Source organism: Lolium perenne, chromosome 2 (assembly GCF_019359855.2).
Source record: "Lolium perenne isolate Kyuss_39 chromosome 2, Kyuss_2.0, whole genome shotgun sequence".
In the NCBI taxonomy this organism is placed as follows: Eukaryota; Viridiplantae; Streptophyta; class Magnoliopsida; order Poales; family Poaceae; genus Lolium; species Lolium perenne.
The window spans coordinates 45,237,017-45,259,351 of NC_067245.2; positions in this window are offsets into that span (position 1 = coordinate 45,237,017).

The following is a 22,335-nucleotide window of genomic DNA, read 5'->3' on the forward strand; positions in this document are numbered from 1 at the left end:
ATTTGTGGGTCCCACCAGTCAGCATTATTGGGACCCATATGTCGGCAACAACCTGGTCCCACTTGTCTGAATTTTGTGGATCCCACCGGTCAGAATATTGTGGGTCCAGCTTGTCATAATATTTTGTGGGTCCCACCAGATATCCATGTCAGCGCCGTCGGACCCATGTTGTCAGAAGCCAAATGGACCCACATGTAAGGCCACGTATGCTTTTTTTGGACCAATCAGAAGCTTCCCAAGATTTAGATATTGACGAAAGTTGCAATTTTTCGTGACAAACCTGTCTGTCAACAATGAACCTTTGATGTTGACGAATATGCAGGTCGTCACCATCAAACATTTGACGTTGACGAAAAAATGCATACCGTCACCCCCGATATTTTATGACGGAGCTTCGTTGACGAACCCCATGACGATCAAATTTTGTCACCGCGAAGTAATCCTTGACGAAAATTGGCCTTAACATGACGAAAGTGATTTGTCAAAAAAAATGTTTTCCTTTGTAGTGAAACTAGGTTGAGTTACAATTCTAGGTTGTAGATATGGGATGACACCATTTTGCATTGGCTAGGGTTTAATCTCCCCTAACCATGGTAATATGGTTACTTGCTTCATATCTTATGTGCTTCTATAATTACTAAGGATTTGAGAATTGGTTTTATCTTCTACCAATTAACTTCTATTTTTATCCCCAAGTTGTCATGAAAGTAACTACATTGGTTATAGTTCTTTTTATAGTTAACTTTGGTCATATGGATTTATGGTTTCTCACCATATTAAGTATAGAGTTTAACTCTAAGGTTTTCTTAGGTTCTTTAATTTGATGAATGAATGAAAAATGGATGGGGTAAGATTTTACTTATGATCACCAAGTGACTCACAAGTTAAGGTTGGGATATAAGCCTAGAGTTGCTTACTAATGACCTGCTTATAATTTCATGTGGTGAATAGCATCTACAAATCCTATTAGGATTTAACTTATCCTCACATACCTCAAGAGCATGATCATGGATTAGGCATGATCAACTTGTTCTTAATATCTCTACCTCAAGTTCTTAGGGTTTATGAAAATCACTTAATTTATAATGATCAAGGTTTGGCTTCCTAAGGTATCTCTCATTAAATGGTTTTCTCACTTCTTTGATCAAGCATTGTCTTGATCAACTAAGGTATAGTACTTCTGATTTACCTTCTTGAATAGGACTACTATGGTTGCCTCATTAGTTTATATCTCAGGAGAATGCCTGAGATATTACTTAGGGTTCTTTCCAGGGAATGATGATATAATCATCTAGGTATATGGATAGTTCTTTCCCTCAAATCCAAGTGTTGCCTCACTAACTTGAGTGTAACACCATAACTTGAGCTCCCTTATAAATGAATAGTTATTCTAGGGTTTAGGGTGTACTCTTAATATCTTCTTAGGTATCTAGGCTAAAACTCCACTTGGCTATCTTGGTTGGATTAGTCTCATTCTTACTTTATCAATTCATGGATATAATCTTGTTTCACTTGATATTAGGTTATCTCACCACTCCAAGAGGAAATGGTTTGCAACCTAATACTTTAGCTCAAGGTTGTTCTTGATTCTTAAATATGTAAAGATAAAAATTGGTATCTATGGTTTCTCTCATTTGGAAGGACTTCAATACTAACCTAAGTTTAGGCTCCATAGAGAATGATGTGATCATCAATATCTATGTTTAACATAACTAGTCATCAACCTGGGCATCTGCCCGGGCTAGGACATCAAAAATTAAATATACTGAAAATTATAGTAAATATATACATGCATTTGATTTAGCTTATATACGGAAACATGTTTGCAAACGCAAAATTCTGTTTTTAGGGATTTTTGTAATCTGACATGTCCTTATTTTTTTCACTTATTTGGTGTACCAAAAATTAAAAAAAGTTCTTAACTTATTAATGTACACAATTTTGTGTACCCTTAAATTTTAATTTGATATTTTTGGCCTTTTGAGAGAAAAATAATGTAAATTTGGTTAATTGTACAATCCTACAAATTTTCTCCCACTTTGTGTTTCCATTTTTTTTCATACAACCTCTTTTTCAAAATTCATTATTTTTTGAAATTATATAAGGTTTGGTACACTCTTATTTTACCTATATTATTAATAATTATATACCACAAAACATTGTCCAATTAGTGAGCTCAGCAACAACTTTCTGGGAATAGATGATTTGAAATTTACGTTTTTTATTGAATAATTATCTCTTAGAGAATATATTTTATGATCCATGTTTTTTTGGATATTTTTCGATGTGTAAGAAATATATACCTAGAAAGTATGATACGAATTCATGCTCTAAGAAATTGTTGAATTCCCCATTCGCATAGCAGCCAAAGTAGTATATCAATAAGAAAGCAAAGAAAAATCTTATATTACACGCATGGAAAAAAAATTCTGCCGGCTTCTTTATCATGTACATGTGGAGATATAGACTAAAGATACATGACACACTGGCTCCTTTCCACGTGATTGAATGGTTTATTAGACGTAGTACAAAATTTGGACACCTAGAACATACCATCTGACTACGGATTAGATTGGTTAGGTGTAGTAAAAACCATGGACTCTTGGGCATGTGGGCTAACCGATTTAAAATCTCAGCTGTCAATATTTCGCTTCACAAACAATCTACGGATTAAACAAACGTGCCCGCGCAACCTTGTAAACAAATGTGACTACGTAACTGTATACGTGACATTATAAATTATAATTTTTTGACTAATCCTAGCCGTAAATTTCAGATCTAACTGTCTTAATTATTCTGATGATGTGGATTAACGTGGTGTCTCGTATGGTGCCTCCAATTAGTAAATATAAGATTGGGTTCTCTCTCTAGGGATGGTCTTGAATAATATCCTATGGTTTCTCTTATGATGATTATTTGAATACATGGATGCATATCCAAAAATATCCTAGGGTTTCTCTTATGATGATTATTTGAATACATGGATGCATATCCAAGGTTTAGCTCAAAGTTTGTCATTTCTTCTTCTCTAGTAAATAATATAGGAATCTCACATCTCTAGATTTGATGTATAATAATATGGAATAGAGAAGAATATATATTTCTAGAGTTGATCTCCTTGTCATGTTTCCAAGAATGAAGTAAAATGAATACCATGAAGTTCATGGTAGGATCAAGGATTAGTTTAAGACATGGAAAAGATAAGTGAAGAATGGTTTCTCCATTTTATTTTTACTTGATTTGAAATTGAATTGGTGTTCATATGTTATGACAAGGATTACCTTATTATGATCTTTTATAAGATCAAGCAATTGATCATTGAGTAAGGTGTTGTTGTGTTGATTATTAGTTCCATTTGATCTAACCCCTTAGATCAAATCATCTCTACCCAAAACAAAGTTTTAAACAAAATCACATTGAGGTTTATAGCGCTTGACTTGATGAGCTACTTCAATTCCACCAAGATCAAGTGAAACTTCAGTTACGGTGACTGTTTTACTTTAAAGCGCGAAAATTCCCCAGATTTTCTTTGCCTGAATGCAATGCACACATTTGTTTCCTCTATATTTGTAACCCCAATGCCTGGGATATTATAGTTGTAATGTCCCAGGTTTAGAGACGATCGAGGGGTAGATTTTAGAAAGGGATGTGCATTACATCGTAAATTCTGGGAAAATTTCGCGCTTTTAAAACAACACTGCATCGAAGGGGGACAAGTTTCTCTCTCGACACCTTACAGGGTTAGGGTTTCGAGAGTGCGACAAACTTGCTACTCACTTAACTAACTTAGGGTTTTGAGAAGAGAGGAGAGTAAGTGCATTACAACTTAAGTTGCATGATTGAATTCAAACACAAGTTGCATTTGAATTTCAAATTCAAACATCATAAGAACATCTCATAATTCAATATTGAGGGAATTCTCTAAACAAATTATAAATAATAAATAATATCAACAATACATTTATTAAGTAAAGTCATTAGAGAAAATTGGAGCTTTATTGATAATCACACAAGATACATTGTCATTACAATATTCAGAATTGAAATAATCAATGTTACAACACATTACATGATTTGAATAAAAGGAAAAAGAAAAAGAAAGATTACAACTTAATGAAATTTCCTAAACTACAAGTTGATCTTCATGAAATCTTGGACCAAGATGATCTTGCACTTCATCTTGATCATCTTGTTGTTCCCTGCACACAAACAATGCACAAACAAAGGTTATGGAGAAGTGAATATGGTGGATAATACCACAGCTCTGCCGAGCTGAACCTCTCACCAGTCCAAGTCCCAAGCACACACACACACAGGCAGCTCACAATGCATGTGTGCATGCTAAACAGCACACCAGAGGTACTGCATGCACTCCACACACACATAGATAGGGGTGGACCACCAACATAGCATGGTTGTCGACCAGAGAGGTATGGAGAGGGCCAGTATAAAGCTTTACAGAAACAAACCCTAGCCATTCCATCGACAGGCTCAAAAAGGGTAAGAACAGGAAGAACAGGAAGAGCAGCCAGAGCTGTTCAACCTAGTCTAGCAACCACCAGAAACAAACCAAGCATCACAGGCTTGCCAGGAGGAGCAGGGCAAGAAAATCAACTATCCAGAAGCAAATCCTCTACACCAACAATAATTCTAGGAGCTGGAGTGAGGTATTCATCCAACAGCCTGAGCAAGATCATGTCTTGCTCATAAATAAACATGCTATCCATCACAGAAGTACAGAAGGGTAGAAACCCTGTTTATGTCATCATCTGGCTACAAAGTCAGTTGGTGCAAACAAATATGGGAGAAACCCATAGGAAATGAACCAAGGGAACACTGGTTATGCCAGATCAGTGGCATAACCAAGGAAATCCAGCAAGGATGCACACCTATCTAGCCAGCCCAAGTTATCCAGCACCTACAACCAGTACACCATCAGACAGATAGACCATGTGTGTCTATTTATGTTTGTCATCATCAAAAGCTACTGGAAATTCCCTCAGGAATCAAACAGATAGCATGAGAAAGCCACAACAAAGCCACAGAGAGGGGGAGCTACCCATGATAGCATCAAAGAGCTGTCAGGGCCACCTCAACCCACAGCCAACACCTTAAGCCACCACATCATCACCCAATAGGGTTCAGTAGTGGGCTAGGGTACCCAACCAGTGGTTGGCATCCATCTAGCCTTATCAAATTCATTGAAATGATCATTACTGCAAGCAGTTCACAACATTTATCCATTTAATAGAGCAAGATAATACAGATAAATGAACTACACAAATAATCAAAGCACGAGCACCTTGCATATGATCCAAGGGATCACTGCAAGCATCAGCTGATGCTTGAGCAAGCACCAGCACACACCAGCACATGTATGTGTGTCACACAGACACCAAAGAGAGCAGCAGTGAGGCACATACATGAAACAGCATCTTGCACAAGCAACTGTTGATCAGATGATCATCAGGGACTTGCTAACACATGAAAGAGCATGCTATAGCCCAATCCAGCACCAATACATGAAACTTATGAGCTAATCAGTCACAGTACATGAACAATTGTAACATGGGTAATCAAATCAAGCATTTACAGAAACAAATCAACTAGGGATGGAGCTACCCAGTAACAAACATGCTCCACAGGGAGTTTATATGAATCATAGTACATGGTATAGCACACCAGGAGCACTGGCACTTGCATAATGCAAGGGTTATAAATCATAATCAAGCCAGGGCTAGAAATATGAATACACTTGATACTCTAGCAGCAGCAGTAACAAGAACAGAGGTATTGGAATAGATGCAAACAAGTAAGACAAGCATAAGCCAGCAGGGCATCCAGGAGTTGCACTAAATCATGCACAATAAGACTAGAACAACATACGCATGGCCACCAGGCAGGTCATGGCAAGCCCAGAGCAGCAGCAGCCATAGCCAACCAAGCACAAAGAACAAAGAAGATAAAGATGACAAAGATCTCCACGAGGAGGAGCAGCCATGGCTTGAGCGAGCACCGGAAGGAGAAGCACTGGGAGAGAAAGGGGAGGCGATGGAGCACTTACAGGTGACACGAGCCGATGAGCGCGGCCATGGCGGCACACGCCGGGGCACGGCAGCGCCAGGCCAGGCCACGGCAGCACCGCAGTGCCCAGCACCACCGCGGTAGGGCACGGCGACGTCACATCACCAGGGCGCCGACGAGTGGCGCATCGCCGCAGATCCTTGCGGTCGAGCGTCGTAGAAGAATTGGGGGCGAGCGGTGGCGATGGCGAACCCCAGATCGACGCGGAGGATCTGTTGCGCCATCGCGCAGCGGTCCTTTTGCGACCAACCACGCCGCCGGAGCTGGCCGGAGACGGGCGGATTAATTCGGCGACGGCGACGCGAGTCGCCAGGGCACGGGGAGGAGTAGGGTTCGGCGAAGCGGCATCGCGAGAGAGGAGTGGGAAGCGACCGCGCCGGTCGGTTGGATCGGGCGGGTTAGGGTTAACCGCTGGGCCACCCTGACAGGTGGGCCCAGGGACATTTTGGTAATTTCACAATTTCATTTAACCCTGAAACTTTGAAAATGTATAGAAAATGATAAATAGCTCTACAAAAATAATTAAAAATATGAAAACTACTCAGGATAAAATTCTCTATCATAATAAAATATGAAAAGAAAATTTTGGAGACAAACAAGATTAAGTAAAAATTTGATGATTAAAATAATCATTTAAATCACACCTTATATTTTTAATAATGAAAATAAGTCCATAAATGCTTTTGGACTGTAAAAAACACCTTGACAACATTTCAAGGTAGTATTTTACCCTAAACAAAATATCCCTAAATTGTTCTTAGTATTTACCTCTCACATAAAATAGTAAAAACACCAGAAAGGGGGGAACAACCCTAAAAGCTGAATCATGCATAATTGCTTCTTTAACCATTGCCCTTATCGGACAATGTGCTATTTTTCAGCAACAGAGGACAAGGGTCAGTCCACACCATCCAACTGCAACACTTTGCAGTGTTCAGGCAAGTTCATCACTTGCTCATGTAATTCGAGTATTTTTACTAAATTACTTGCAAAGTACTATGTTTATCACACTACTACGAATTTGATTACCGCTAGCGCACTGAATTTGCTACCACCGGCACATTGCTATTCACCGGCGATCACCTCGCAGGTGGTAAAGTGCTACCGCCGGCGTATTCGTAAGCGCCAGCGGTAAGGCGGAAATACCCCCGGCGGTTTTCCCAACTCGTCGGCGGTAATAGGTACCACCGGCACCTCCCAGCTCGCCAGCGGTATTTTAAGTTACCACCGGCAAACAGCCCAATCCGCCGGCGGTATGTATTTTAGGATTTAAAAAAAACTGACAAGAAATTAGAAAACCTTCATATAGAATAAAAACAAATTCACTCTTTATTCTATACAATCCAAAGTTTCTCTGCATAATTGTATTTAAACTGAACAGTAATTACAATTTTGCTCATATTACAATTTTGCTCGGACGTGCTCCTCCGTACACATCAGGACGTGCTCCTCCCCCGCCCCGTCGCCCTCCGTCCACATCAGGCCAGCACCTACATGAGGTCCTCCTCCATCCTACACTACTAGGAAAAGGCCTAGCCGTAAGACTGCCATCAGTGGCGCACCATGGCTGCCGTGCGCCACTACTACTTAGCAGTGGCGCACCACAAAACGGTGGGCCACTGTTACAAAAGTAGTAGTGGCGCACCGTGATTATGGTGCGCCATAAGTAAGTGGTGACAGGAGGCCAGGTCCTCCCCCAACCTAGTAGTGGCGCACGTCTTCGGGGTGCGCCACTGCTACATTCCTTACCTATGGCGCACGTTGTAGAGGTGCGCCACTGCTAGGAGGTGTCCAGAGCCCGTTTAGAGATGATAGGCTTAGCAATGGCGCACTGCTGTGGTGCGCCACTGCTACATAGGTTACCTATGGCGCATGTCATTAGGTGCGCCACTGCTAGGGGGTGGCCAGAACCCCTTTAGAGATGAGAGGCGTAGCGAGTGGCGCAGCACTTAGCAAGGCGCCATTGCTATGTCACCCTAGCAAAGGGCGCACGGCTATGTGGTGCGCCACCGCTAACTCCGGGGACCATTTCCTGCTTTTCACCCTCCACTCACATGTGCCACCCACTTTCCCCAAACACTCTTGCACCACCACCTCCCACCAAATCTGGATCTGGTCGTGTTGCCCCTCCTTCCCACCTCATTTTCACCTCTTCATTCACCAAAATTAAGTTGGTAAACTTAATTTTCTTCATAGGTAAGTAATGGTGAAGCTTTCTTAGCTCAATACCTACTCAATCTCAACTTTTTACCTCATCCAACACTCTAGGTCTCGCCGTATCGGTAACTTTGTTGGTTTTATGCTTTGTGTGTGACCGGTTCCGATTGTCTTGCACACACACGTGTGTGTGCACATATGTTATGCGAAGCTCATGTGTTGTGCGCATGCGCGAAAAGCTTGTCGCGATCACGTGCATGTGTGTTGTTGTATGCGAAGCCTCCACATGTGTTGTATATGCAAAGCCTCCGATCCACACATGTGTTGCATGTGTTTGTTTGCAGGATTTGAAATGCGATGGAGTTGCCAATATTTTGCCGAAACGTTGATTCATTTCCGTTTCGGCGAATAGTGGGCATACTCGCATATACATATGTCCTATTTTTAGGGAAGGTCATGCCAAAATTTTCTTTTGGTATGCTAAGATATCCATTTTCTCTATACCCGCAGCGACCATGGTCCGCATGATGAGCGAAGGCGTTGTGGCTAGGTTTTTGAAAGCCGCGACAGCCGAGATGATTAGAAATAACCAAAAGGAGATAAGATGTCCGTGTCGAAGATGCAAGCTGACGAGCCTTATGGACCCTAAAGCCGATATGGTGCGGGACCACCTTCTCATGCGTGGTTTCATGGATGGCTATCGGTGGGAAGGCGACGAAGATGATTATGAATTTGTCCATGGGATTTCAACAAGAAATAAGGAAGGAGGTGATCAGGATGTAGAAGATCTCGGGCATGATCAGGATGTAGAAGATCCCGGAGATGATCATGATCACAATGTAGGAGATCCTGGACCTGATGATGAGGAAGATCAAGATGGAGGTCATCATGACGATCATGAAGATGAAGACGATGGACCATCGTCGATGGACTGGGTGCAAGACCCTTATCTTCAAGAGCTGCTTCTCGCTGCAACGAGTAACGCAAGAGCTGCCGCCTGAGAGAAAGCCAAGATGGATCAACTGGAGGTAGACGCGGTTACTCCATTGTATGAAGGATGCAGGCCGGAGGATACCCGCCTGAAAGTAACGCTCATGGCACTGGAGATGAAGGTAAAGCACAAAATGACCGACAAATCCTTCAACGACAACATGTCATTTCGCAGGAACGTCTTCCCAAAGGTAACACGTGTCCGACTAGTATCGAGGAGGCCAAGAAAATCGTGTGTCCTCTGGATTTACCGCATGTGAAATATCATGTGTGCTTGAACGATTGCATCATTTATCGGAACGAGCACGCGGCGTGTACCATATGTTCGGTGTGCGGCGTCAGTCGGTACAAGAAGGGGAAGAAAGCTCCTCGGAAGGTGGTGTGGTACTTTCCGATCACTCCTCGTCTGCAGCGGTATTTCGCGGATCCTAAGCAAGCAAAGCTAATGCGCTGGCACGCGGAGATGAGGAAGGTAGAAGATGACGCAGATGATCCGGACAAAAATAAAAAGGACAGGATGTTGAGACACCCTTCGGATGCTAGCCAGTGGAATGCGTTGAACCTCGAGTACCCAGAATTTGGGGACGATCCTAGGAACATAAGGCTAGGCGCGAGCACCGATGGAGTCAATCCGTTTGGCAGCCAGAGCAGCACGCATAGCACCTGGCCCGTGTTTGTGTGGATGTACAACCTCCCCCCAGGTTGTGCATGAAGAGGAAGTACATTCAAATGAGTATGCTAATTGAAGGGCCGAAACAACCAGGGAACGACATCAATCTGTATATGGGGCTTCTGAAAGAGGAGCTAGCCACGCTATGGGACACGCCTGCCAATACGTGGGACGCCACCGCAGAAGAATATTTCCCTATGAGAGCCGCACTGCTCACGACGGTGCACGACTTTCTCGGTTACGGATATGTCGCGGGGCAGGTGGTCCACGGATTCAATGCATGCGTCAGGTGCATGGACGACACAACGTACCGCCAGCTAGATAGAGATCCCGGGTCCTCGAAAACGGTGTTCATGGGACATCGAAGGTGGCTTCGCGAGGACGACGCATGGAGGAAACGCAAGGATCTGTTCGATGGTCAAGACGAACCCCGAAGACGGCCACGTACGAGAAGCGGTGAGCAAATAGACGAGCTATTGAAAAATTGGAAAGAGTGCCCACCGCCGGGAAAGAAGCGAAAGGCGCCAGAGCCGCTGCTTAAGGTATGGAAGACGAGGTCTGTTTTCTGGGACTTGCTGTACTGGAAGATCCTCCGTGTGCCTCACAGCCTTGATGTCATGCACATCACGAAGAACGTGTGCGAGAGTCTGCTTGGTACCCTCCTCAACATGCCAGAGAAGACCAAAGATGGGCCGAAAGCAAGGTACGACTTGCAATCAATTGGGATCAGGGAGGAGCTTCACGCGGGACGCCCTAATGATGATGATGATGATGACGATGACGATGATGAGGCGAAGGACACGCAAAGTCATCGCAAGGGCAAAAATGCCAAAAAGATTGAATATTCCTGCCCCCCCGCGTGCTTCACTCTAAGTCAGAAGGAGATCGAGCAGTTTTTCGACTGTCTCCTAGGAGTAAAACTTCCCTACGGTTACGCGGGGAAGATAAGCAGGTACCTAGACAAAGCGAAGCAGAGGTTCAGCGGGATGAAGTCTCACGACTGTCACGTGCTGATGACACAGATACTTCCGGTTGCAATCCGTGGGATCATCGACGCGCACGTCCGTGAAACGCTTTTTGGCCTATGCAACTTTTTCGACGTCATCTCTCGGAAGTCTGTTGGCGTGAGGCAACTTAGAAGGCTACAGGAAGAGATCGTGGTGATACTGTGCGAGCTTGAGATGTACTTCCCACCCGCTTTCTTCGACGTTATGGTGCATCTGCTGGTACATATCGTGGAGGATATCATCCAACTGGGGCCGATGTTCCTGCACAGCATGATGCCGTTCGAAAGGATGAATGGTGTCATCAAAGGGTACGTTCGCAACAGGTCACGTCCAGACGGAAGCATAGCCAAGGGCTTTCTGACCGAAGAGTGCATCTCCTTCTGCACGAGTTATCTAGAAATCGAGAACCCCGTTGGCCTGCCCGTAAACAGGCATCTCGGGAAGCTCGCTGGATGGGGTCACTGCGACGGTAGCCGCGAAATGCATGTCGACTTCAAGGGTCGAATCGCCGACTTTGAAAGAGCAAACCTAGTCGCGCTACAACACATAGACGTGGTCGATCCTTGGGTGGTAGAGCACAAAACCTTCATCGCAAAGACGTACAAAGGATCGTGGCCAACAGAGGACAGACGGAGATATAATCAAAGAGCACAACTCAACCTTCACGCGGTGGTTCAAGGACAAGATGCCGACGTACCCTATAGACGAGGATTCTTCTCAAGGAAGAAAACTCATATTCGCCTTGTCACAGGGCACCGAACACAACCTCGATGACATTTCAGCGTACGATATCAACGGCTACACATTCTACACCGAGGAAAAGGACATGAAGAGCGATTATCAGAACTCCGGGGTAACGATGGAGTCCTACACCGGTGACGTCAAGCAGAGATACTACGGAAAGATCGAGGAGATCTGGGAGCTGAGCTACGCCGGAGAGAATGTGCCGATGTTCCGTGTCAGGTGGGCCAAGAACGTCATAAAAGAAGACCGGCATTTCACCACCATGGTTATACCCGAAGCCAAATCCAAGACAGCGGGCGCAAAGGTCACCGCGAAATATGAGCCATGGGTACTAGGTTCCCAAGTGGACCAATGCTTCTTCATTACCGACCCGCAAAAGCCCAGCCGTGTTGTCGTGAGGAGAGGCAAAAGGAGCATCATCGGAATGGATGGAGCCGCCAACGAGCTAGACTTTGACCAGTACGGCGATCCGAAGATGGAAGATGACGACGATGATGATGAAGAACCATACACAACAAGAAGAAGCAGGACCACCCTACCTAAAGGCCGTCCATTCAAGAGAAGAAGTCTAGGAGTTCCGGGGCTAAATTATTCAACCGCGAGAAAGAAGGGCAAGAAGATTGTGAAAAGATAATTATGTATCATTTTTTTTTTTGAGATCAATTATGTATCATTTTCTTGTATGAATAATGGATGTCATATTGTTAATCTACACATTGTACCGATCAAAATAGACATATAATTTATATTTTTGGATATTTTCTAGATTCTATAGTATTTTAAATATTCTACATAATAATAATTATTTATGCCTTTTATTTTGGTGTATTATGCTATGTACTATAGTGTTAAATCAATTTAATGAAAAAGTGAAAAAATTGGGGCCGCCAGGGTTCGAACCTGGCCGGCCAGGTTTGGCAAACCAACCAAGGGACAGAGCCAGTGCGGTACTAATCGATTCTGTCAAACCACAGTCGTTTTGCGTTTTGACCCAAACCTATATCGGTAGTGGCGCACCCCTAGAAGTGCGCCATTGCTAAGCCTCATAGTGGCGCACCTGAAGTGCGCCATTGCTAAGGGGGTCTGTGACTTAGACAAAAATCCCCCGGCCGTCCCTTGGTTCCCCACTCCCCATTCTCCCCACTCGATCTCGATTCACCGGCGCCACCTCCCACCGGCGACGCCCTCTCCGACGCCACCTCCCACCGGCGACACCCTCTCCGACGCCACCTCCCACCGGCGGCCGCCCCTCCCTCGATTCACCTCGGACCCCGGCGACGCCCGCCACGCGCAGAGCGACGCCCGCCGGCTACCTGCCCCCGCCCCTGCCGTCGAATCGGATCGAAGCGCAGCAGACGCCCGCCGGCTACCTGCCCCCGCTATCAGCTGGTCAGGTTCGTTCCGTCCCTATCTTTAGCTTCCTCCCTCGGTTTCTCTACCGCCGAATCGACTTGCTCTGATAGGTCGCAAATCGATTCTCTTCCTGATTTCCGTTGGCTCAATAACAGATAGCTAGCCAACATATGCACTTGTGCTCTTCTGTTATCATCTACTAGTAGTGTAGCCTCTATACATGCACCCATAACCATATCTTTTTTAGTAGTATGTATAAACACTGAATAAGTAGTGATGATCAAATGTGTTGAACTGTGTTGGAGTTAACCTTGTTGTATAGGCTTAGTCTCATGTTTATTTCAGTTTGCTTTGAGTCATACATGCATATTAGACTAGAGTGTGAGTGCACGGCAGGTTGAGCCATGCCAAGTTGTGTGTGTCGCATGGCACCGTGCATAGGTTTGTAGTGGCACTAATATGTGTATGTGCCATTGCATTAGTGATAGTCTGCTGTGTGCATGGATAGATGAACCGCATGAAGCAGCAGCTGCGTAGAGTCCAAGCGGCCAAGTCTTACGGGAGGAAGAAGCGGGCATATTCAGTTGCGCGCGTGCATGTGCTGCTAGGTTGTGTTGGTCTGGCTATTTAAGCCTTGTAATCAGGCAGTTTCAGAAAAGAGAAACAGAGGAGAAAGAGAGCACAAGTGCGCGTGCTGAAAACTCTGCGTGTCTCTTCTCACGGGGTGGGACAAGTTCGCCCGTGACCTCCACCTCGAGCCCGGCTGCCAGCTCACCTTCCTGTACGAGGGGGACGGCGAGATGATCGTCAAGGTGTTCGACGACACCGCCTGCCGTGTGCACTACCCCCACACCGACGAATCCGGCTCGGACACCGATAGTTAGAACTTAGAGTGTTGTCAACTCTATCTTCGTTGCTTCGTGTTGTTTGAATTCTATATTAAATTGTATGAAGCTACGATGTTAGGTATGATGATGTTATGTCCAAATATCAATCTCTTGTGCATCCTACCTTGCCTCGCTGACACCATCCCGGGATGTTCATATTTGTTTGGACCAACAATGTATGAGGCCCTTGTCATTCCATTTGCTTTGGTATCTCAAAATGCCGATGATTAGAATGTTTGGTCAACTGTACACTCCGGGGTGACGCCAGTGAGCCTGGTGTGATGGCACAAATATCAATCTCTTGTGCATCCTACCTGGCCTCACTGACGCCATCCCGGGATGTTCATATTTGTTTCGACCAACAATGTATGAGGCCATCGTCATTCCATTTGCTTTGGTTTTTCAGAATGCCGATGATTAGAATGTTTGGTCACCTATACACTTGGAGGAGGGGCCAGTGAACCTGGTGCGATGACACAAATATCAATCTCTTGTGCATCCTACTTGGTTTCACTGACGCCTTCTCTAAATGTTCATATTTGTTCCGACCAACAAAATATGAGGCATTCCATTTAGTTCATAATAGCTACTTGTCTCTTATTTGAGTTGGCACTTCTTAATTGCATAGCCCTTTCTTCCATTTTAGTGCCGATGATTAGAATGTTCGGTCAACAGAGGACCCCGGGGTGATGCAAGTGAGCCTGGTGCGATGGCACAAGTATCAATCTCTTGTGCATCCTACCTGGCCTCACTTACGCCATCCTGGGATGTTCATATTTGTTTGGACCAACAATGTATGAGGCATTCCATTTAGTTCATACTAGCTACTTGTCTCTTATTTGAGTTTGCACTTCTTAATTGCATTGGCCGATGATTAAATTTTGTGGTCACTACACTTGGGGGAGGCGCTAGTGAGCCTGGTGCGATGACACAAGTATCAATCTCTTGTGCATCCTACCTGGCCTCACTAACGCCTTCCCTAAATGTTAATATTTGTTTGGACCAACAATGTATGAGGCATTCCATTTAGTTCATACTAGCTACTTGTCTCTTATTTGAGTTTGCACTTCTTAGTTTCTTTGGCTTGTTCATATATGTGCAGATATGACGTGGTATGTCGTGTACAAGGGCAAGGTTCCCGGAGTCTACAACGACTGGGAGGAGTGTCGGAGACAGGTTCACCGTTTTAGCGGTAACAGCTACAAAGGGTACACCACTAGAGCGGAGGCCGAAGACAGATACGCACGCTATCTGGCGGGAGAGAGGACGGAGCGGAGGAGGAACCGGATGAAGACCACTTTCATCGGGACGGTGCTAGTAGTGACTCTAGCTCTCTTCTATGTGATGCTAGTTTAGATGATCGACCTTGTGTAACCACTAGCTCATTTGACTTGTAACACCGTAACACTTGTCTAATATTTGAAATCTTGTGAATCATGGAGGCTAATGTGAAGGACTATGTATTGGTATACTGTGCTGTTGTATATATGTGTTATATATTCTGTATCTGTGCTGTTATACTGTGCTATACAACCTGTACAAATACATGCCAGAAATACAAAAAATGAAAATGAACTACTAGTAGTGGCGCACCAAAGCTGCCAGTAGTGGCGCACGTCTGAGATGCCACAGTGGCGCACCTAAACAAGCAGCAATGGCGCACCAGCTCGCCGTAACAGTGGCGCACCCAAGGAGGCAGCAGTGGCGCACCGACAGCAGACAGTAGTGGCGCACTGCTGCTGAACAACAGTGGCGCACCCCTTTGGAGTAGTAGTGGCGCACCAGTGTACCTATCAATGGCGCACGGCGCAGTGCGCCACTGTTACTTAGGGTAGTTGTGGCGCACCAGTAGTGCGCCACTACTAAAACTTAGCAGTGGCGTGATAGTAGTGGCGCACCAGCAGTGCGCCACTGATGGGGGATAGTGGTGCGCCACTGAATAGCTTTTTCCTAGTAGTGCTACATCATGATATATTACTTAGTTGAGCGGGCATGTACTCACACGAGAGAGCAAGCAATTTTAGTAATTGGACTGGATAAGTGAACATGACAAAGTTTCTGTATCCTCCTGTGACATGTAACATGTGAAGACTGTAGATTCTAATGATACATAATAGGTTTCCTTAGCTTTTACAGAACCAATGAAAGTGAAATTAAGATACAGCTACGCCAATGCCATCTCACAGTGATTAGCATTATATTTTTGTATAGTGAAATTATTGCGTCCTCTATAATATGCAAATTCAACTGAACTCATGTACTATGAGCTACATAAATCACAATTATCACTGTTCTAAATAAAACCTATCACAACTAACACCTTACAAGTACCAACACTCCAACTTTCACATTAGGAAATGATTGGCTTTTACAGCATATAAGCAATACACGAACAGTTCCTTCCAATCCATACTATACATTGATCAAGCTAAATAAAACCTAAATTTAGCTCAACCACTTGTGCAACTCACTAATTTGTGCTGAGCATAAATTAAGATAATATTAACAAGCTAATATTTAATATGAACTATGATCCAACATAAGTCTAAACAAACATCTGTATGTGCTTCTTCTCGTGAACTGAATATTAAGTGCTGTCAGGCTAATTAAGTTGGGTATCCCTTTTATCCTAAAATAACATGTCAGAGTTTTCTGCACCCACGAACTGAAAGTCAAGTTCAATACTTTTCTGCACCCACGAACCCACGAACTGACGGCTAATCCAATCCAAGCTAATCCGCCCACGCCCAGCAAGCCAAAACCTCGCCGCAGGCACGCGTGACCCGAAAGAAAAAAGAAACGAAATGGGGCTAGAGATAGGGGAAGGCAAAGGCGGACCTGCAGCTGAATGTTGCGGAAGCGCTCCTGCGCGGAGTTCATGGCGAAGGAGCGGTCGCGGCGGGAGCTGATCTCCCTGCGCTGGAGCTTCCTGACGCTGCTGACGGGCGCCTCCTACCTGGGCCGCTTCCTCGCCAACACCCGCCGACCGTTCCACGGCTGGGAGCTCACCGAGATCCGCCTTGCCTCCATCCCCGCCCGCCCGCCTCTCTCTCTCTCTCTCTCTCGCCGCCCCGCCGCCACGGATGGTAGACAGATCCCCCGCTCACGCGTAGACGACAAGAGCCATGGACGGCGCGGGCGCGTGAGCTAGGGTTCGAGAGCCCTCGGGTCGGAGATTGGGGGTGGAGGTGTGTGGTGTGTGGGTGCTGTGGGGATTGGGTCGTGGGTGGTAGGTGTGGGTGGAAGGGGTGGAATAACTACGAAATATCCCGGGCGTGTTTCAACTGTAACCGCCGGCGGTAAATTTGGCTCAACTTTGGTCACACCAGCGGTGCAGTACTCCCGGCGAAAATGAATCGTTTTCGCCGGTGGTATTAAAGTTACCCCCGGTATTTTCGGTCCAAATCGTCGGCGGTAATGTGAGGTTTATCTGGGTCCTCTCGGTCCAATTTATCCCTGCATTTTCACTCCTAACTCGCCGGCGGTAAGGGGTCTATCCCCGGCGACCCTAAACCAGCTTGCCGGCGGTAACTTACCACTGGCCACCTCGAAACGGATTTGCCGGCGGTAATAAATCCGGCTATAAGCTTATTCCTAGTAGTGTCACTATTGCATAAAAAGCAAAACCACTACTTTCATAACTATGAATATGACTATGTGGTGGGCAATGGAACCATGGATTGTGTTGACGTGGTGGAGGTTCCATTGCAAGGGTTTATATCCATCTAGGATTAAACAACAAATGTCATCCAGTGATTCTTGTGCCGTAATACCCGTGTTAACCATAAGATCTGGAGTGGGACGGAATAGTCAATCGTATTTCCACCTCTTGTACATCAACGGACGCGCTTTACCGTAGACACTTGTATTCTGTCGGGGGCAAGCGGTAGGCTGGGAAGCCTAAAGTTCCCCACGGCTTTGTCCATAGTACACTTGTCACCCGAAGAGCAAGCGGTAGGCTAGAGAAGCCAAAAGTTCCCCACGGTTATTGCGGTCTATGATGGGTTGCAGCTACCGGCGAAGGAGTTTATGGTATGAGCCCAGAACTGTTGTCGTGGCCGGGGTCCATCCTTAATTGGTATAACGGGACCGGCGAGGACCCAGGGTCGGGGTATGCAACAAAGGGTGGGTGTGCGAGGTAGCGGAGGAATATGATTGGCTATGACCTTATACCGGGCCTCACACCGAGGAAGTGTGGACGGGAAAGCTGCCCGGTTGGCACCAAGGTTAAGATCTCTTATGGGTAAAGTAACACACCTCTGCAGAGTGTAATGAATCATGACCTGTCACTCCCTATTTCGGGATTTGGAACTACGAACGCTGCCGGAAAGGAACTCCATGAAGTTGTAGTAAACCGGTGAAGGCTGACGGACATAGTTCTTTGGAATAAAAGCAACCTCTTGAAGAAATGTTTATCAAAACTTGCATTGGTATTAGACTTTCTGGTCTAATATCGTAGCTAATGCATTAAACACCTCTTTTCTATAATGAACTTGTTGAGTACGCTCGTACTCATACCACTCTTAAATCCCCTGCTTAGATTGTCTGAATCGACTGGAGGAGGACAACGCCGACCCTGAAGGAGCCAAAGTCATCGGCTACGAAGAACCAGACATCTCTGGAGGTGTTGAAGGTGTAGACTACCTCATAGTCTATGGAACCGGGGAGGGTTCCAGAGGAGAGCAAGTTTAGACCGACCAAGTAGTAGTAGTATCCGAGCAGTACGAACTCTTAGTACTTAACTGCTCGAGGATAATAAAATGTACAACTTAGTAAGACTCTTATATTGTAAGTTAAGTTGGGTTCGCCTCGAACCCAGGAGTATCCCTCTTAGGACCCAAGAGGAGCTCCGAGATGATATGTACATGTTGCTTGTAATAATAAATGAATGAGTTGTGGACCTGCTATGTTCTGTTGTACTACTCTGAGGGATGTAATATTTGCGGATTGGTACTTCATGAATGTTATATCAACGACTGGCATACTACAACATGCAGTGGTATGCAGGGTCACCACAGTTGGTATCAGAGCAAAAGCTTTGACCTTAGGTTGGAACCTAGTAAATGGGACAGAACGTTAGGAGTCAAATAGGATTAGTAAAGAATTCTCTAAAAATATGGTGTATATTCACTTGAGAATAAAACAATCATATCTTTTTGTGCGATAATTCTTTATTATCTCTATTATGATGCATCATTACTAATATTATATTCTTTCTATTCTACAGCCAACAATGGCAAGTTCACGTTCGGGACGTAACGTGAAAGTGATGGAGTCAACATTGAGTGACTATGACGGAGGACTCGCGGACATTCTTCGTGCCATGTTACTTGAATTTGGGTGCAATCCCCAGATCCAAGTAATGAAATACATGTACTACGACGGTACAATATTGGCCAAGTGTAGGGTAGGACTAAGACTTCCAGAATCCCTAGGAATGAGTATACTGATGCCAGCAGGTGAGGCTAGAACTATCCGAACAGCCTACCATATAGCCATAATGAGAGCCATCACTGATATTCGGGAACATAAGACGAAAGAGCTTATGGGTTCCGAATTCGCACACATTCCACATATGGAGGAGGAAGATGATCCTATGCTTAACCACTTCAAACTTGCAAAACGCAAACCAGCAGAAGCCGCTAAGTACATGGACAACAGCCGCAACTTACTGTCATTGTTCTTTCAGTTGAACCGACATCTGTCGGGTGCGATTGATACAATGTTAGAAGAGTTCACTGAGCCCAAGGAGGAGACTAAGGGGAAGGAACCAATGGAGGGTGAGGTTCACACACCAGTTTATTCAGCTGGTGATTACATTAGTATTGACCATCCTAAACAACAAACCACACCCATTACACCTAGGTATTTTCCTAGTAGTACTCATGGAGGATATGAGGGTGGAGAGGAATCCGGAAACCTTCAGCGTTCCGAGACTCCTATAGAGAATTCAACAGGTTGGCTTTGGTGGTCAGACACGGGAAACTCTGGCGATCCAGTCAGAGATAATTCGGAGATGAATGAGGACGCCACAACCCAGTTCCAGAACAATCAGTATAATAGGGGAGACTATGAGGAGTATCCTATACTGATTGTGTCAGATACTGATGGAGGAAATACCTATGGCGGAGTCACAGGTGAGTACACCCGATGGGTGGATTATGATGTTTTGAATAATCAGTTCATGAACACAGATTTCTCCCTAGGATCATCCTCTGATTCCGACTACAAGCCAACGGGAAGACCCTATGTTCCAGATTCTGTCAGGAGGACTACACGTTCGACCGGATGGAAGCCTGGGATGTACCGGGAGTAAAGCACGACTAGAGACCACCAAGGGAGGCGAGACTACAATACAATAATACCACATGTATTGTAGTGTGTAATATTTGTAGAAATTTGTAGATATACTTCAATAAGTGAGTTTGCATACTCACATCGTCACTGAGTATTGTAATAAAACCACTTAAGTATGTATATACATGGTATATGTTTTGTATGATTTGGATTTGCTTTTTGATTTCCATCGCGTGACTAGTTCTGTGCACAAAGTTGAGCTAAGAAAACTTGCGCATGGAGTAACTATGAGTACCACTTTGTGTTGCAGAACTAGGGGGATATGTCGGGAGCGACGGGTGAGGAGAGTGAAGCGCAGCGCCTCGAGCGCGAGGCCAAGCAGAAGGAGGAGGCTGATGAAGCAGCCAGAAACCAATTTCCACCACCACCACCACCCATGAAGCAGCAGAATTTTCTCCAATACATGCAAATGTTGGAGGAAAGGCAACGTATGATGATGGAGCAGCAAAACAAGTTCTTCCAGGAGCTGCTTTAGCAGAACAGGGTGGAGAGGCAGGGAGTCACTTTGTCAGACTTCCAGAATACAAAGCCAATATCCTTCGCATACGCGCCCGAACCAATGGACGCGGAGGATTGGTTGATGGACACGGAGCGAAAGCTCAATACTGTTGGATGCAACGACCTGGAGAAGGTCAGGTATGCAACACACTTGTTGTGTGGACCCGCCGCATCATGGTGGGATAATATAGTAGCCGTTTATCCGGCTGAGAAAGTGTTTACTTGGGAGGAGTTCAAGAGGAAGTTCAGGGAATCCAATGTCCCTGAAAGTATAGTGGAACTGAACTGTCGAGAATTTGAAAGTCTCGAGCAGAAAAATAATGCCATCCTGACTTATGTCAGGGAGTTCTCAAAACTGTCTCCGTATGCTGTTGAAGAGGTCAACACCAAGGAAAGAAGAAGAAGAGGTTCTTGCGGGGATTAAGTCCCCAGTTCAAGGTACAGCTCAGAATTATGAGAGTGATAGAGTTCCAGGAGTTGGTGGATGCAGCCATCACTCTTGAAGATGATTTCAAGCAGCTGCAAGAGGAAAAGAGAAAGAAGGCCAAATTTGAACCGAAGAGATATGTCAGCAACAAGCCTAACACTGGCTTGAGTTTCAAACCAAGGTACAACAACAACAACAACAACAACAACAACCAGAGGAGGAACCAAGGATACCAGCCGGCAAACCAGATATTTTGCCGAAGCTGTGGGAAACCCGGACACGTTTCCAAGGATTGGAAAAGTTCAAGGATAATTGGTTGTCATGAGGAAGGACACATGCTTAGGGATTGCCCTAAGAAGAAGAATGGAGGAGGTCAGTCATGAGGAGGAGGAAATCGAGGCGGAAACACCGGAGGGAACTGGAAGAACAAGAAACCCTTCGGCAAGTTGAACTGCACCAACTCGGAGGAGGTGGTGAACTCCGATCAGGCATTGATAGGTACGCTTCAGATACTTAGTCATCCTGGCAAAGTACTTTTTGATACTAGTGCAACTACATCATTTATTTCTCAACAATTCATCATCAAACATGGGATTAGTTGCACTAAGTTAGATACACCCATAACCATACTTTCTGCGGGGGGAACGATAGTAGTAACCCATACCAAACAAAGACAAGTCATTATGATCAATAAATGCGCGTTTGACGCAGACCTGTTCATTTTACCGATGAAGGACATTGATGTCATTCTTGGTATGAACTGGTTAGAGGCAAATGGAGCATTGATCGACTGTGTGATCAAGACAGTGTCTTTAAAAAGTCCCGATGGAAGTAGAATGATCTACCAAGGAGATAAACATACACAGATTGAAGTAGAGCTACAGTTGAATAGCATGAAGGAAGTAAAACTGGAGGATATACCTGTAGTGAATGAGTTCTAGGATGTTTTTCCTAAGGAATTACCCGGAATGCCACCAGATAGGGAGATAGAGTTTACTATCGACCTAATTCCAAGAACATCTCCGATTGCTAAAGCACCATATAAGATGGGGCCTAAGGAGTTGAAAGAACTCAAGGAGAAATTGGATGACCTAGAACAAAAAGGATTCATACAGGAGAGTATCTCACCATGGGGATCAGCTGTTATCTTCGTGGATAAAA